Consider the following 15,469-nt stretch of genomic DNA (forward strand, 5'->3'; position numbering starts at 1 on the left):
AGTCACAAAAGAATCTCTAACTGACAAACCTGCCTCGAACCCCCTGACAAAACCTTTTTGTAGGTCCTTATTAAGGTACTGTTATCTCTTAGTGGCCTGTGTTACTGCTGCTGATGCATCAGGGCAACAGAGCCTACGAGGGTCTGCGGCATCATATCTCCAACACAGTTTAGTCTCATGATCAGGGCGTTTCAAAGCATTCAGGTGGAGCATTTACTCTGGACAGGGCCGGGTTTTTCATTTTAAATACTGACCGGATGCTCCGTACCAGTCTGCTGTCTGACTTCCTGCCCTCTCCATCTGCTCCGTGCAGCACGATGAGGCTTCCATCAGAAATAGCCTTGGCGCATACTTTTAGTGATGCAGAGCAGAGAGGCGCTCCTGGGATGTTTCCGAAATGCGCTGCAGTGCATTTAGTGGAATGGCAGGCGTTGGCTCAGCGGACACAATTAGTTCCGGCGGTCGTGTCACAGCCAAAACAGGACGCAGACACCTGCAGTGCGATTCAGTCGTGAGAACTTCAAGACTCCAGCACGTAATCAGCCATGTTTACTGTTTAAAGATCTAATTATTATAGATTTAACTATAATTGTGCTAATTATAAAGTCTTCTGACATCAGAGTTTTTGTCCTAAATCCTAATGAAAATATCTGTAATTAAACTCTTCTTGATTTATATTATATTTATATTAGTTATTAGTCACCTTCAAGCATTGTGAATATTTATTGATTGTAATCACATCCTTGTACAGCTATATTTTACCATGGCCTACATCTGAAGCTTGCTTGAGTTTCTTCTCAGCATTAATACAACTGCAGCATGAAATTAGAACAGAATGAAACAAAGACGCTTTAATAATAACCATCTTTTAGATAGATGTACAAAAAGTATGAAGTCCTCCGGTGTTTTGTTGGTTCTGTCTGCGGTTGTTTGTCCATACATACTCAGTGGAGACGAGCCCACATCATGGTTTGCACCAACCAGCGTTTGCCAATTACCTTAATCAAATTTCACACCCCACAGGGGGATAGACTGTGCCCGGATCAGATAGCAAACATAAGTTGATTAAAACGTGTTTGCTAAAAGACTGGAGCGAAAGAAAATCAACACAGCTTTAGGAAATACACAAACTGCTGGCTGAGGGAGAGGATGAAAAAACATCAGAAAAAAAAAACTCAGAAACATAACTGCTGCGGCGCGCTGTGGCAAACAGGTTTAAATGTTTCAGCAATAAATGCTCAAGAATATGATGTCAGGCTGATTCGTTCACCTGAATTTTACCAAAAATAGTACAAAAACAACATTTCAAATGTTTGTTAGACATATATATTTAAAAAAAAGCCTGCCACAGGGATGTGTTTACCACTCTGTGGCATCACATCTTCCTTTAAAAACACTTCATAAGCATTTGGTAAAGGGTGAAGCCACCTGTTGTAGTTTTGATGTAGTGTAATGTTGTCATATTCTTACATGATTTCATCAGCTCAGCACCCGGACTCTAATCAAATGACAGCATTTAGCATTTATTCCTCCAAAACCCGCATATTTAATAATCAACAACAACAGGGTTTTCACAAATGTGCAGGTTAATGATGCTAACAAGGGTTGCCAAAAAGAAACTGACACTCAGACATGAATCAATACTAAACATCAGTATAAGTATTAGTAAAATCGGATTAGATGCTCATTTGCAACTGCTGTTCATGTGTTCAGCTACTAGTGAGGGGAGGGGCAGGAAGGCACACAGCCCCTCCCCTCACTAGCAGCTGAACACATAAACAGCAGCTGACATTCACAACACTGAACAATGATAAATGGACTGGTTCTTATATAGTGCTTTTCTACTCTAACTGAGCACTCAAAGTGCTTATACACCATGTTTGCATTCACCCATTCATACAAGCACTTCCCAGTGCTTCTCAAATCGTGGGGTGCGCTACCAGGGGGGGGCACGCTTTTTTTGCCATACTAGAATAAAGTGTAATTGAACATCCACAACAGTAGGTGGCAGTGGCGCTCTCATGTGCACAGTAAGTTATAGTAAGTAATGGTGCACGTTTTTTTTCGCCTACTCACAGCTTAGAGCAGGTTCCGCAGCAAAGAGTGTGTGTGTGTGTGTGTGTGTGTTCTTCTTCCTGGGGGGGGCATAACAGAGAATAAATGAGAAGCACTGAACTAAGCACTTATTATCTACCATTCACACAACAACACTTGCAGGGTTCAGTATCTTGCCCAAGGATACTTTGGCATAGAGCCGGGAATCGAACCACCAACCTTCCGATTGGTAGGTGACCTGCTCTACCAACCGAGCCACAGGCACCCCAGTTTTTGAGGTCAGCGTTAACACCGGATGTTGTCTTTTTGTGGTGTTGTACCGTTTTTATTTATACAACTTTTTTGGAAACAATTTCATGTACCAAAGGTTTGAGGGTTCCTTAGTTAGCGATAATAAATCATTACTAAAGTCATAAATCTGCAGTTATAAATGTTAGTAAGTCATCAATAAAAGGTTAATGAGTCTGCCACTTAAAAAGAAAATCACTCCAGTAGAATAATGTTGTCAAAGTCATTAATAAACAGTCATTAGACACACTCTAATAAGCTGTCACCAAAGGTCAGCAAGTTATTTGCATTTCTAAATGTTAATAAATCATTTTTTTTAACAACAATCAATCATATGTGCAGGTGTAAATGTTAAAGGAAAAGGTTTCTATGTGTATATGAATGCACACTGCTCACAAACTCAGCCGGCTGAAGCCTGATATTAAATTCAAATGAACTTTAGAAAGCATTTTTAACACAGAGCATGTGAACACATGTGAACAGGAGGAATGATTACATGTGTGCATGTGAGCGTTTCACTGAGACACAAAAAAAAGGGCACGTAAATGTCACGCAAGACGGTGAACACCAGCCTGTGGGGTTTTTCACAGCATGGCAAACTGCATACAGTTTATATTACTGGCAAGTGTATCTACTTTTTCTAATGCTGTGAGCACCACAAATTAAAATCTAATGAACAATAACTAGAGGCAAACTAAAGTAAAAAGATCTGCATGTATGTATCACAATGCTTTCTTGCAGTTTCAGTGAATTAACCCTCTGGTTGCTTCACCTTTTGCCCTGGAAATGACGCCATTTTCAGTGTCACATGACAGCAGAGCCGATTCCAAACCACAATCACTTCCACATTTCCAAAAACCAGGTTTGCCGAGTGGTCAGTGTGGGGTTCCCGTGGAGAACTTTTTCCCCTCTGTGTGTGTCTGTGTTTGTGTTAACAATGTCCTCTGCATGTGTGCTCATGTTCTCATGTCATATGTATGTATGCATGCTCACATGTGCAGTACAGCCTGTGCTCGATGCATGTTAATGCATTTTCCCTTTGATGTGCACAGTGCGATGACAGAGCACATGGCTGTTGCGTGGTTGTGGTTTCTTTAATGTGCATCTGCGTGTGTGTGTGTGTGTGTACAGTGTTTGTGTAGGTGTGCGCATTTCTTTAAAGATGTAGTTTAATAGCATCATAGTGGAATATGTTGGCGCGTCCTCACAAAAGGTAAAGAGCCTTTTGAAGAGGGGCAAAGCTTTGTTTTAGGGTTCAGGGCGTAATTGGGTTTGGGTTAGGGCTGGGGTTAGGCAATGAGGGTCAGCACAACAATAGAAGTGTGTGTGTGTGTGTGTGTGAGAGAGAGAGAGACAGAAAGAACTCCTGACCCACAATCACTGTAGAGTTAACGCAGCCTGATGCTCCACAACTCACCAGCTGGAACTAATTAACAGCAGTTCACTAACTTTCTCTCTCTCTCACACACACACACACCCACACACACACCAATTTCTCCTCACCCCCTGGCTTTTCCTGTCTCTCATGCCCTTGTCTTTTTTCGGCCCCCCCCCCCTTCCTTCACCTCCTGCCATCCCTCAACTTGTTTTCCCCTTTAAACCTCCTCCTCTCATACATGCACGCATGGTTGGTTGTGTGCGTGTAGCGGATCACACAGTCTAGGCATGTAAACATCCACATGTGCAGACAGACGCGGATTTACCAGCACGCATGCTGCACAACACAATGCAGGGGGGAAACCCACAGCTCTACCCGTGAAACAGTGCAGCACAGTAGCTCACAAATCACACACTCCCCTGACTTTCTCCTCACGGTTACAGAAAGCACCGTCAGGGTTTGGTCTGTGATTGGATCCAGGTTGAGATAGTTGGCATTCCCAGCGCTACTCCATACCATCCATCAAGCATGCAATATGACTTTGAAACAACATGACCTATTGATGTGCATGTTTAAATAAATGTGCGCGGGGATATAACATGACACATTCCTATAATCGCATTACTTTTGTGCAAAAAGTCATGATGTAATGTGCTGCTGTTCCTAACATCAGTAATCAGATTACAGTTACTGAATCAAACAGTTATGTTCTTCAGTTATCTGAAAAAGTGGTCTGACTGAAAATAAATAAGTTTCATCCATGTTTCAGCTCGACTTCAGTCTGGAGTTATGGGGCACTGATGGCGGGGAAGTCTAACACTTCTGAGGGGAGGACAGGTACGTTTCTTACTGTACTCTCAGGTCTGTACAAAGCGCGTTAATGCAGGGCAGAAGCAGCTGTCTACTTCTGTGAACACAACATCAAATTTTTACAGGCACCTGCATCTGGCAGCATGCTAACACAAAGCTGGAAGACTGGGCCAAGCTGATTGTGTGCAGAGCCCAACTGAGGAGCCAGAGGTGGATTTTCAACAAGTAAAAAAAGCAGAGGTGAAGAGCCGATGTAACAGTTCACAGAGGAGGAAATGCTGGCTCTGTGGTAGAATCACTATCTTTGTTCTTTGGGTTGATTCTCAGTAACTTTGTTGACAACTTTATGATATATTACTTAAAAACTCAAGAAAGCTGTGCTGACATGTGGGCGTGTAAGGTTTAACATTATGTTGTTAACTGTCAGATACAAAAACAGTAATGTAATGAGTTACAAGTACTTTTTACAGAGAGTAATAAAGTACTGCATTACTTTATAATATATTAAGTGATGTGCAGAACAATCCTTTCACCCAACACTGGTGACGATGACGCTGAGTAAGTGTGTGTGCGGCTGCAGTGAATTTACAGCTTGTTGCTGAAGATGCTGCTCAAAAGTCAAACTTGTGTCAACATCTAATGAATGAACTCTCAGCAGTAAACAGTTGCTACCACGCAGTCCAAGTTTACAGTGGCTGCTGTCCAGAGACGTAGATGTGAGCACACAGTAACACATCTGCTTTCATACTCGTGCTCAGGAGCATAAAACAGAAGACAAACTTACCTCTTTCACAGTCTCGTTGAAAAGTTCACTGCTTGGACACAAATGCAGCAACTGGACGACTGCTTCCAGCACAGAATCGCATTCTACTTCACGTGGGGAGAAGAACGCAAACAGAGGATGGAGGACGGGTTCGGATCCTGTCCGGCGAGCTGTCAGAGGCTGCCGGGGAGCCGGTCGGCTTAAAGGAACCACAATCCTCCGGGCAGGCGTGCGAGCAGGCAGGCAGGCAGGCAGCAGAGGAACACGAGTGTTGGTTCTGCGGGCTCAGCAGCAGCAGCTCCAGCGGTTTGCTTCGTCTCTCCCTTCACCACCTATTGGCGCTCAAACACACTTGCACGCTTAGTGTGTTTAGGTCATGCTCAAAGTATGACTGTATACCAATGTTTTTGCAAGCTCAGGGAAACCACATCCTGTCACATATTTACCTCCCTCCCCTGTCTCTCCCTCCTTTTTCAGCCTCTCTCTCTATGTAGTGTTCTCTCTCTCTTCCTGTGTCTTTCTCTCGCTCCCCTGTGATTGTCTGAAGCAACTGAGCGCTCTGACCCAGCGTCTGCTCCGAGCAGCCTCTCTGCCTCGATGTCTGTCTCTCCGGCAGCCGCACCAGTTCCACACGACTGACTGAAGAATCCATCTGAGGAGAGAACGGGGAGAGGAGACGGGAGGGAGAGGAAAGGGAAAGAGGAGGGAGGGGGAATGACAGAGGGGAAGTGGGGAGGTGTGGAGGGGGGGGGGGGGTCTTCATTGGGAAATACCAGAGTTAGAGAGAGGGAGGAGAAGGAGGAGGAATGGGAAGGGGGGTTGGTGGGTGTTGTTTAGAAAGTAAAAGACTTAAGAGAGCAGGGCAGACAGAAATAGTGATCGATATTTTGTTGAGAGAGAGAAGTAGAAGGAAAGCAGTCGAATGTTGTGCCACAAAGTCGATATATTCAAACCTGCGTGCAGTGGGAATGGCTGAAGAGTTTCAGGGGGGTTGGTGATAAGTTTGACTGAAATGAGGCTGCAATGGTTGGTTTGTTGTATACGGATGTGTGTGTGTGTGTGTGTGTGTGTGTGTGTGTGTGATTCTCAGCGTTTCACTTGTCTGTAGTGGTTATGCATATTTTATACGTCCGGGTCAGAACCTGTTAGAGCTCCGTATTTATTATTTAAGCCAGTTTGTATGAGGGGCCACCGTCTGGGAAACGGGAGCTCTCTGAGACATAAGTCGTGATTTCCACCACAACAATAACGGTGCTGATTCATACCGGTACAGTCTGAGCATAACCTCTGCAATGCAAACGTTTACTGGCAGATATTTTTTTCCCCTAGTTGGACATTTTATGCTGACAGATTTTAATATCTTTATTTTATTTATTTGACTGTTATTTTTCCAGGAAGTCCCATTGAGATGAAACCCTATTTTAAAAGAGAGGCCCTTGTAGTTTTCTCTCGAGCTTTTGGATAATTGTTCTTATTTTCTGGGCCGCAGCGTTACAGCTCTCGTTCACTCTCATCGCCCTCAGAACCTTTTAGCACAGAGCGGGTGGAGGCTCAGGAGGAGTTCTCTACTATCAGTGTCGTGATAACAGCTTTAACTGTTAAACTTTAACAGATGGAGGAAAAGGTGTGATGGCAGTGATGTTTCATGGTTTATGATATCAACGCGAGTACATGTGACACACCTGATCCTGGAGTCCAGAAGAGGCACGGGGGGGCAGACCAGATCCTGAGCTCCTCAGAGGACTGAACACCTGAGCTGTCACTGAATGGGGAAAAGAAAATCTGTAAAAGTCATCTAAATATAAATACACTGTTATCTAATTAGGTTCCCAACCAATATAGCTTAAAGGCTTATGAAATGACCAAATTCCTTATTCTTGTCATAATTAAAATATCTCCATGAGCAGCTGAGAAGCTGCTGAGCCAACTGTAGACACAACTGTGGTTTATAAGTTGTGTAATTCTGTACTTAAACTTACTACTCTGAGTGCATGACCACAATGCTGTTTAAATGGCGGCATTTAAATACACTTTTCATAATTGCCAAAAAGCTGAATGTGAAATCTTTTCCCTCACTGGTCAGCAGCTTTGGAGGGTCTCCACTAAGAGGAAACATCATTAGCACCAGTCAGAAAGCTAAAGCTAACTAGCTAACAGTTCTATCATAAATCGATGTTAGATGTGTTGTGAAATTTTGGGCGGGGCTGCACGAGAAATTACATTCAGTATAGAATTTAATATCAGATGATGGTCGAGTTGTAAACGTTAGCAAAATGCAGCAGCCGGGGTAACAAACACACTCTAATGTCGCAACTGTCATTTCCTGTCTGCACAAAACTGCGTTACAGTTAAGACACAATCCTGGACACAAGCTTACAACACAAGTATCCAAATTTAAACACAGAACACTGACAGTGCGCCTTTGGGTTAACTGTGATGTGAAAAAAAAAGAAATTATGCTGTGCATTTATGTTAAAAGTCCTTCTGGATATGTAGGAACCATTTTATTAAACTCAAGAAAGTTCAAGTTGTAGCTTAATATGAATGCTGACTTTGTCATTAAGGAATGAGGGAAAGAAAAAACTATTTGTGGTTGAACTGCAGTACAAAGTGTTCAGGTCACAGATTCACAGATTCAGGACTTTGTTTCTCAAGGCTGCAGAGAAAGCTGTGGACAGAGAGCCCTGTTTCCTCAGTACTTTATTAAACTTGTTATCTGTTTATTAAAACTCACATCTGGCTAAAACTGAAATATCTCACCAGATGTTGGAAGAATTCCCCTGAAATCTGGTACCACTGTTTATAATCCAAATAACTGCTGATCCTGAGACTTTGTCTTACGCCATCGTCCAGTCAAACTGGCCTCCTTCTCCTTTTACACAAGCCATGCAATAAATGTGTAATAATAGTATAATATATAATAGTAATGTTAAAATATACAACAATGAAATGTCTGCATAACATGTTTAAGACAGAAAACATCATAAGCACTGCTGTTAACCTGTGTCAGCATGTTATCACCATCTGGGTGAACACACTGTTAGCATTTAGCTAACACCTGACTGCTGCCTGACAGAGGTGCTAACAGGCTGCAGACTCTAGTTTGATCAATCTGTAAGCAAGTACCAATCAATGTTTGTTATGTAATAAATGTACAAAGTAATTTTTAGATATTCTGTCATCTATCTAACAAACTATCCTCACCAGCCCCACCCGGTGTGACGGAGCCACTGGGCTCTCTTCAGTGTCATGTTCAGCCTCAGTGGGCATTTACGTCCTCACTCATTATACTGCTCAGATGTTTCAGTGAAAATCATACTCCAGGCTGCAAATTAATGATATGTCTCTCTTAAATCTGGAGATGTCCTGCCTTTGTTTGCCCTTCAATCACCCTTCTTGAAAGCACACAGAGAATCTGCCAACACCCGTATCTTAATCCCCCCCCCCCCCGTTAGTCCACCTTTAGAGGAAACAGTGTCAGAGGTCGTTGTGGTAAATCATATCTTTCCGAGATTTGGAGTTGGAATCACAGAATTAAAGAAAGTTTAATTGTTAATGTCAGGTGGAAACTTGTTTTAAGTGAGTGAAATCAAACAGATTTCAAATGTTGGAGCCATTGTGACTGGTGCTGGGACTTTAATGATCACCCACAGTGTGACTGTCAACATGATTTAACTTAGTGTAACAGCTAAAAACATATTGAGGAGGATGACATTTACATGATGTCATCTCCAGACCTTACACTTTAGTGGGTTCATTGTTTAGGTGCTGGGTAGGTACGGTCTGTAATCGGTGGGAAACTTGACCTCGCGGACTAAAACAAACACACAGGTCACGCTGCTGAATGGCTTTTTCCACTGGAGAACTGCAGGACGACCGAAATGGGACAAACAAAGGGAAAAGGTGGGCAGCCAAGCATAGTGTTTATGCAAGCTGTGTTTGTGAAAGCATCAGTCTTACATGAGTGGCTGAGGACCCAGACAGAGAGCTGATTGGACGGGAGAATGAGCGGAACGAAACACATCAATGAAGGAAGAGAAACGGGTCCCCTCGTTTTCACTAAAATAATAGGATTGTTCAGTCACTCAGTCCTTTGTTAATATTCAAGGTTTCATCCATCTGTGTTCTGTCTTTGGTCATCAGCTTCTTTCTCATGTCCCCTGTGAACAGAGATGTGACAGTGCCCCCTAGTGTCCAGTGTGGACGATGCACTTGTGTCTAGTTAAATTGGAAATAACACAAACATGGCTTTTAATGGGGCCTCGATTTCATTGTATGCTCTTCTTTTTTGCACATTTTAAACAATACTTGGATAATTAAGCCTAATTATGTTGTGCATAGGGATTTTTATTTATTTGTTTATTTATATTTTCTATCATTAATCATAAGCTTCCTAAGATCAAAGCTGCCAACGAGGGTGAAACTGAAATGGACACAACAGGAAGCACGATGAGTGAATCCAACAGATATTTAGGAATCATAATAAATCAGGATTTGTCATTTTAAACTCACACTGAAGAGCCCATGTCCAAACTGAAACAGTTATCTGCCCTTTATGAATCCACCAAATCTAAAGAGGTATGATTGTGTTTATCACTGAGCTTTACTTTTGCCGAACTCATGACCATCACTTTGGTCGGTGTCTGCTGTGGTTAAATCTGCTATATAAATACATTTGATTTGATTTTCCACTGATTGATTTTTAAATATAAAATACTGTGCAAAAGTCTCGAGCCACCTCTCATTTTATTATATTTGCTCGGAAAATGGGAAACAGCTGCAGTGAGCATTGAAATATGTGCAAACATAAATGGAAATACAGCGTTTAAGGCAAATACATGAGCTTTAAAGTCAATATTTGGTATGAGTGCCTTTATTCTTCAACACAGCCTGAGCTCTCTTCTTTCCTTTCCTCCTTTCCTCCCTGTTTCCCTTCCTTAACTGCTTCTGAACAGCCACCCTTCCACTGAGACCATGTCTGATGAGGCTTTGATGAGCAGTAGATGGATCGGCATCTCTCAGGTCTTTGCTGTACTATTTCCTGTTTCTTAAGGACGTGACTTTCAGATACTATTGATCTGCTGTAGATTTTTTTTTTTTTTTTTTAGACCTGCTGCTTCTTTTGTCCTCCTCCTGTCCAGTTTCCTCAGTTTTTTTGAGGACATACATGCTGACATATGCCAAGCTCTGGGCTCCGAGCTCTTTGGGAATCACCTTGTATTATTTTATGATCCTTAGCCTGTGTTATCATTGGTATTTTTATAGATTCAACTAAAGCAACTGGAACAAATGGTGTGTTTTTATGACAGGCTGCCCAAAAACACCATTTAAATTTTTGGGTGTGTGTCAGTGTTAATTTTGACAGCAAATTTTGATTTAGTTTTAGTCATAGTCTTTTGATGAAAATGTAATTTAGTTTTAGTCATAATTTAGTCATCTGAATAGTTTTAGTTTTAGTCGACGAATTATTTTTAAGAATACAGTCGACTAAATCTACAGTCGATTTAGTCGACTAAAATATAAAGGGTGTAAAATGTAAATGCTTTTTCTTCAGTTCCCTTGAATTAGTCATTATACACACTTACACAAAACTAAACATTTATTAAAAGTTATGGAATATTATTAATATTAACATTAGCGTTTCACCTGCTTCCCACACACCTGATCATTAGCACCACCTTACTGAGATAATCCGAGCGTTTTACAGCAGGACGCTCTGAAAGGTACAGGGCAGTGTTCAGGACTAAGATTATAAAGGCTAATCCACCGCGGTGTGGAGATTTTCTCTAAACACAAACTGGGAAAAACACTTTACCCTGCATGACATTAAAATGCTGACCTTTGCATGGAGATCTGGGTGACTGGTTTGCAGATGTCGTTTAAGATTTGTCGTGTTTTTACCCGAGATAGTCGCCCCACATGGTTTACACATTGTTTTGTTTGTCACAACGTCAAAGGACAAATGTGTCGATACATCGGCTCTTCTCTTTCTCCCTGCTGACATTGTTTACATCACTTAGTTCTATCGGAAGGAACGACCAATCACAGGCTAGTTTGGTTTTCCTGGGTTTAGAGCAGATTTGCGCAACTGTGCGTTTGATTGGATGTTTTCCTAACTTGTCCCGCCCTGTCACAAAATTAAATCAGTTCTGATTGGATGTTGTCCCCGCCAAGCATTTTCGTCTCGTTTTCATTCGTTGATGAAAGTGTCGATTAATTTCCTAAATTTTTTATCATTTTAGGTAGTTTTTATTTAGTTATCGTCTCGTTTTCGTCATGAAAAAAAGGGTCGTTGATGAAAACTATGACAAAAATATTTCGTCAACGAAATGAACACTGGTGTGTGTGTGTGTGTGTGTGTGTGTGTGTGTTATGTGTAAACACAACATCCATTGAGTTAGGTGCCTTTTTTATGTTTGAATGATTCATAGGTCAGTGTTACGTGGCTTATCTACAAAGAGAGGACCCCACTCAGCACCACTTTAAAAAAAATTACAGGACAGTCAGGCTCAGCTGAAATAAAATTTAAAGAAATGAGGGGTGGCTCAAGATTTTTGTACAGTACTGTCAGTGTCCGTATGCATGCATGAGTAAAAACCTTAATCAGTACAGCCTTTGCTCTCACAATATCGTATATATTTGCAGATGATACAGATGATAATTCAAATGTATTCAACTTCAGTAATTGTAAAGCCGTATTATAACACATATGTGCTGAATGATAACATGGTTTATGTACTAAAATATTAAAATGCTTAAGACTAGCACAAAGACATTAGTGCTGTCACAAGAGGCCCTTTGGAAACATTAAATGATGAAGGCTGCAGTGAGATTCAGTCAGTGCACCGTTGCTGTGAGATATGCTGAAATGTTTAATTTAGAAATAAAAGTGACCATTGCGCCTCTTTTATCCGTTTCTTTAGTAGAACCTGTTGGCTCTATAGACTTTTCTGCAGTGTGAGTGCATTTCGTTGCCCTTTTTTCTTCTTCTAAAAGCAAGAAAAGGCTTCAGCCTTTCTCACACAGAGCCACACCTCATTAGGCTGTCAGTTTTCTGCCCAGGGTGTCCGCCTGCAGCTGCTCTCGGGGCACTTCTGCTCTGTAATGGCTACTATTACTTTAAATGGTGTGCTTCCATTCTCACTTCATGAGAGGACCTTATGTTTCAAGGATGTATACAGCAACAATGGCACATAAAGAACTACACCCATTCAATCCATCATTGCAAGAATATTTATCACCAGAGAACAGTGGAGAGTAAACTGACTTAAGTTTGCATTTCTAATTGAATTATTGCTTTACTGTTTGCACGCGTCAGATATCTCACACTTTAAAAATACGTTACATCATTGTTTGGACATGCATTAAACTCAGTTTCACAACTTTTAGCCACGTTGGTGCCGCAGCTTTCAGGATGGCAGTGTGCGAGTTTCACTCAGTCGACCATTCTGGTTCACACCGAAATGTACCAGCAACTGTTACATGTTAAATTATTCAGATTCATGTTAATTCATGCTTTATACATTTAACATCTGGTTGATTGCCACAAATGTATAAAAAGCTGTGGCTCCTTGAAGATAAAGAGAAATCATTTTGGCAAAACACTACCTTTTCCTTTAGCATCACCATGGAGCTGACATTTGTAGTTTTCAGTGAAAAATCTGGGTAGCTATTATGGAATCCTATGAATTGTAGCACAGACCATCATTATATTAAATTACATTCATCTGGCAGGCCCATTTGTCAAAATTGACTTCAATAAGTGCACTCAGACTCAAAAGAACACGAACTACATGCAATCAAAAAGTTAGAGCGTGAAGTTGCAAATTCTTCTTTAAATCTCGTCATCTTCTTTGTCTCTGTGGAACGTGTCAGCAACGCTTCAACATGCTGAAGCACCAATGCAGTGCCAGAGCTTTATCAAGAACTAGCTCATGATAGATAGATAGATAGATAGATAGATAGATAGATAGATAGATAGATAGATAGATAGATAGATAGATAGATAGCTTGGATTGATTACAAGAAAGCCTATGACTCAGTGCATCATAGATGGATCCTGGAATCTCTAGAACTATACAAGATCAACAGAACCTGCATTGGGAACTCAATGGGAACATGGAGAACAATGCTAGAGGCAAACTTCAAGTCAATCAATTCTACAATAAACTGTGCAGCAGATTAACAACACCTACATGTGGTGTTTGACAAGAACAAATTCTTTGAAGGAGTCAAAGGTCAAATCCAGCTGCATCCTGATGTTCTCACCACCTGAAGCTGTTTCTGTTTTGGAGCTAGCTCGGTTAGATGCTCGCTAATTAAACCTGCAGGGTCTTTGCGGCCTCTGTACACAACCTACAAGTGTCTGACCTTATGTCCGTATTTATGCTTGTGCAGGTGGATTGTGTGTGTTAATTACCTTGCGGTTGTGTGCTGGTGTTTTATATGTGGTGCTTTACCAAATGTCTGCAAAACTGCAAAAATACAATTATATGCAGATGATACTGTACTGTATGTTCATGCGAAAACAAAAAATGAAGCTGCTGCACTACTTTCCGACGCCATGACACCAATATCTCACTGGCTCAAGGTCTCCGGTTTACATCTTAACATTAGAAAAACAGTGTGTATGTTTTTTATGATCAATTTAAATACCTTGGAGTAGTTTTCAATTCCAATTTAAATTTTAAGCGTCACGTAAAAAGAATTTCAACCATAATTAAACTTAATCTGTCAAACTTCAAACATATAAGACCTTCTCTGACAACAGAATCAGCAAAGGCTTATATGCATGCCATGATATTCAGTCATATAGCGTACTGTTATACTACATGGTCTCACACTTCTGAGACAATTTTGAAGCCCTTAAAGTCTCTTTTTAAGAAAACACTAAAAATTCTCGATAAAAAGCCTTTACAGTATCATTGTTGTAACATCATAACCAAGTACAATATTTTGGATTTCGGTAGTTATCAGATTTTTATGGATGCTTGCTTTATTTATAAAGTTTTAAATGGACTTGCTCCCCCTCCTTTAATGTATTTTATAAGCAAAAAAACAAGCAATACAATAAACACAAGAGCATTGACCAGAGGCGACTGTAATGTAAAGCGACGCAGGACAAAATTTGGCCAAATGGTGGTGTCCATTAGAGGCACACAGTTGTGGAACACACTGCCAGCTTACATCAGGAATTGCGGCACCTACTCTGGTTTTAAGAACTCTTTGAAACATTGGCTTAAAACTAACTGGAGGTGCATTCATATGTAGATTACTTAATTTTGTTAGGGTGTCCTATCTTTACTGTAATTTTATGTTGTTTGTGTTATGTGTTATATAGGTGATGTTTGTATTATTTTCTGCTCTTTATCTCGTTGGATGTTTTTTGATCTTACCTGCCTTAGGACAACGGATGAAAATTAGCTTTTGTGCTAACTCTGGCATATTTACATTGATGCTTATTGCAGACATGTTGATTAATGTGCATTGTCCTCATTTAAATAAATGTTTAAATAAAAAAATAAAATAAAAAAAATATGTAATGTGAAAAGCGCTATATAAGTCTAAGGCATTATTATTGTTACTATATGGGACTCCGTCGCTTTCTCCGCAGACCGCTGCCATTACTTCGAGGACCAACATGGTGAGCACGCACACAGGTGCCCGATGGCGCTCCCAGCTTAAATTCGGAGAGCAGAAAAAATGATTTCATATCAATCCACAAGGCTTTAAAATAAAATAACAAACACAAAAAATTAAAGTCAGTTTATCTATAATTTCAGTTAGTTTTAGTTCGTTTTGTGAACTCACAATTCAGTTTCAGTTAGTTATCGTTTTTTCCTTTTAATCATAGTTTTTATTTATTTCAGTTAACGACAATGTTTTTCAATTTCAGTTTTCATTATTTCAACTTTAATAATAACCCTGGGCCGAGGACTAGTGAGTGTCAGAAACACTATGCTAGATGAAACAACAAAGATCCATGAATACATCAGGAAGATGGCCACAAAGGTTCACATGCATTGTGAGTCCCTCAGGCAGCAGGAAGGACAGGCCTCTGCACGGCATGTACCACCAACAGATAGAAGAAGTGTCTGACATAGAGAAATCCTACCAATGACTGGACAAAGCTGGACTGACAGACGGCACCGAGGCACTAATCATGGCAGCACAGG

General features: G+C 40.8%; 1 protein-coding gene across 1 annotated transcript in view; it reads right to left on the reverse strand.

Annotated features, from left to right (window-relative positions):
- rftn1b (raftlin, lipid raft linker 1b) overlaps nt 1–5,946 on the reverse strand; it is a 158,474-nt gene extending 152,528 nt beyond the window's left edge. The window contains 1 exon segment of the mRNA XM_030748961.1: nt 5,316–5,946. The gene's annotated coding sequence lies outside the window, so the exon portion shown is untranslated.
- Nucleotides 5,947–15,469: the final 9,523 nt, after the last annotated feature.

Source organism: Archocentrus centrarchus, chromosome 16 (genome assembly GCF_007364275.1).
Source record: "Archocentrus centrarchus isolate MPI-CPG fArcCen1 chromosome 16, fArcCen1, whole genome shotgun sequence".
Lineage (NCBI taxonomy): Eukaryota > Metazoa > Chordata > Actinopteri > Cichliformes > Cichlidae > Archocentrus > Archocentrus centrarchus.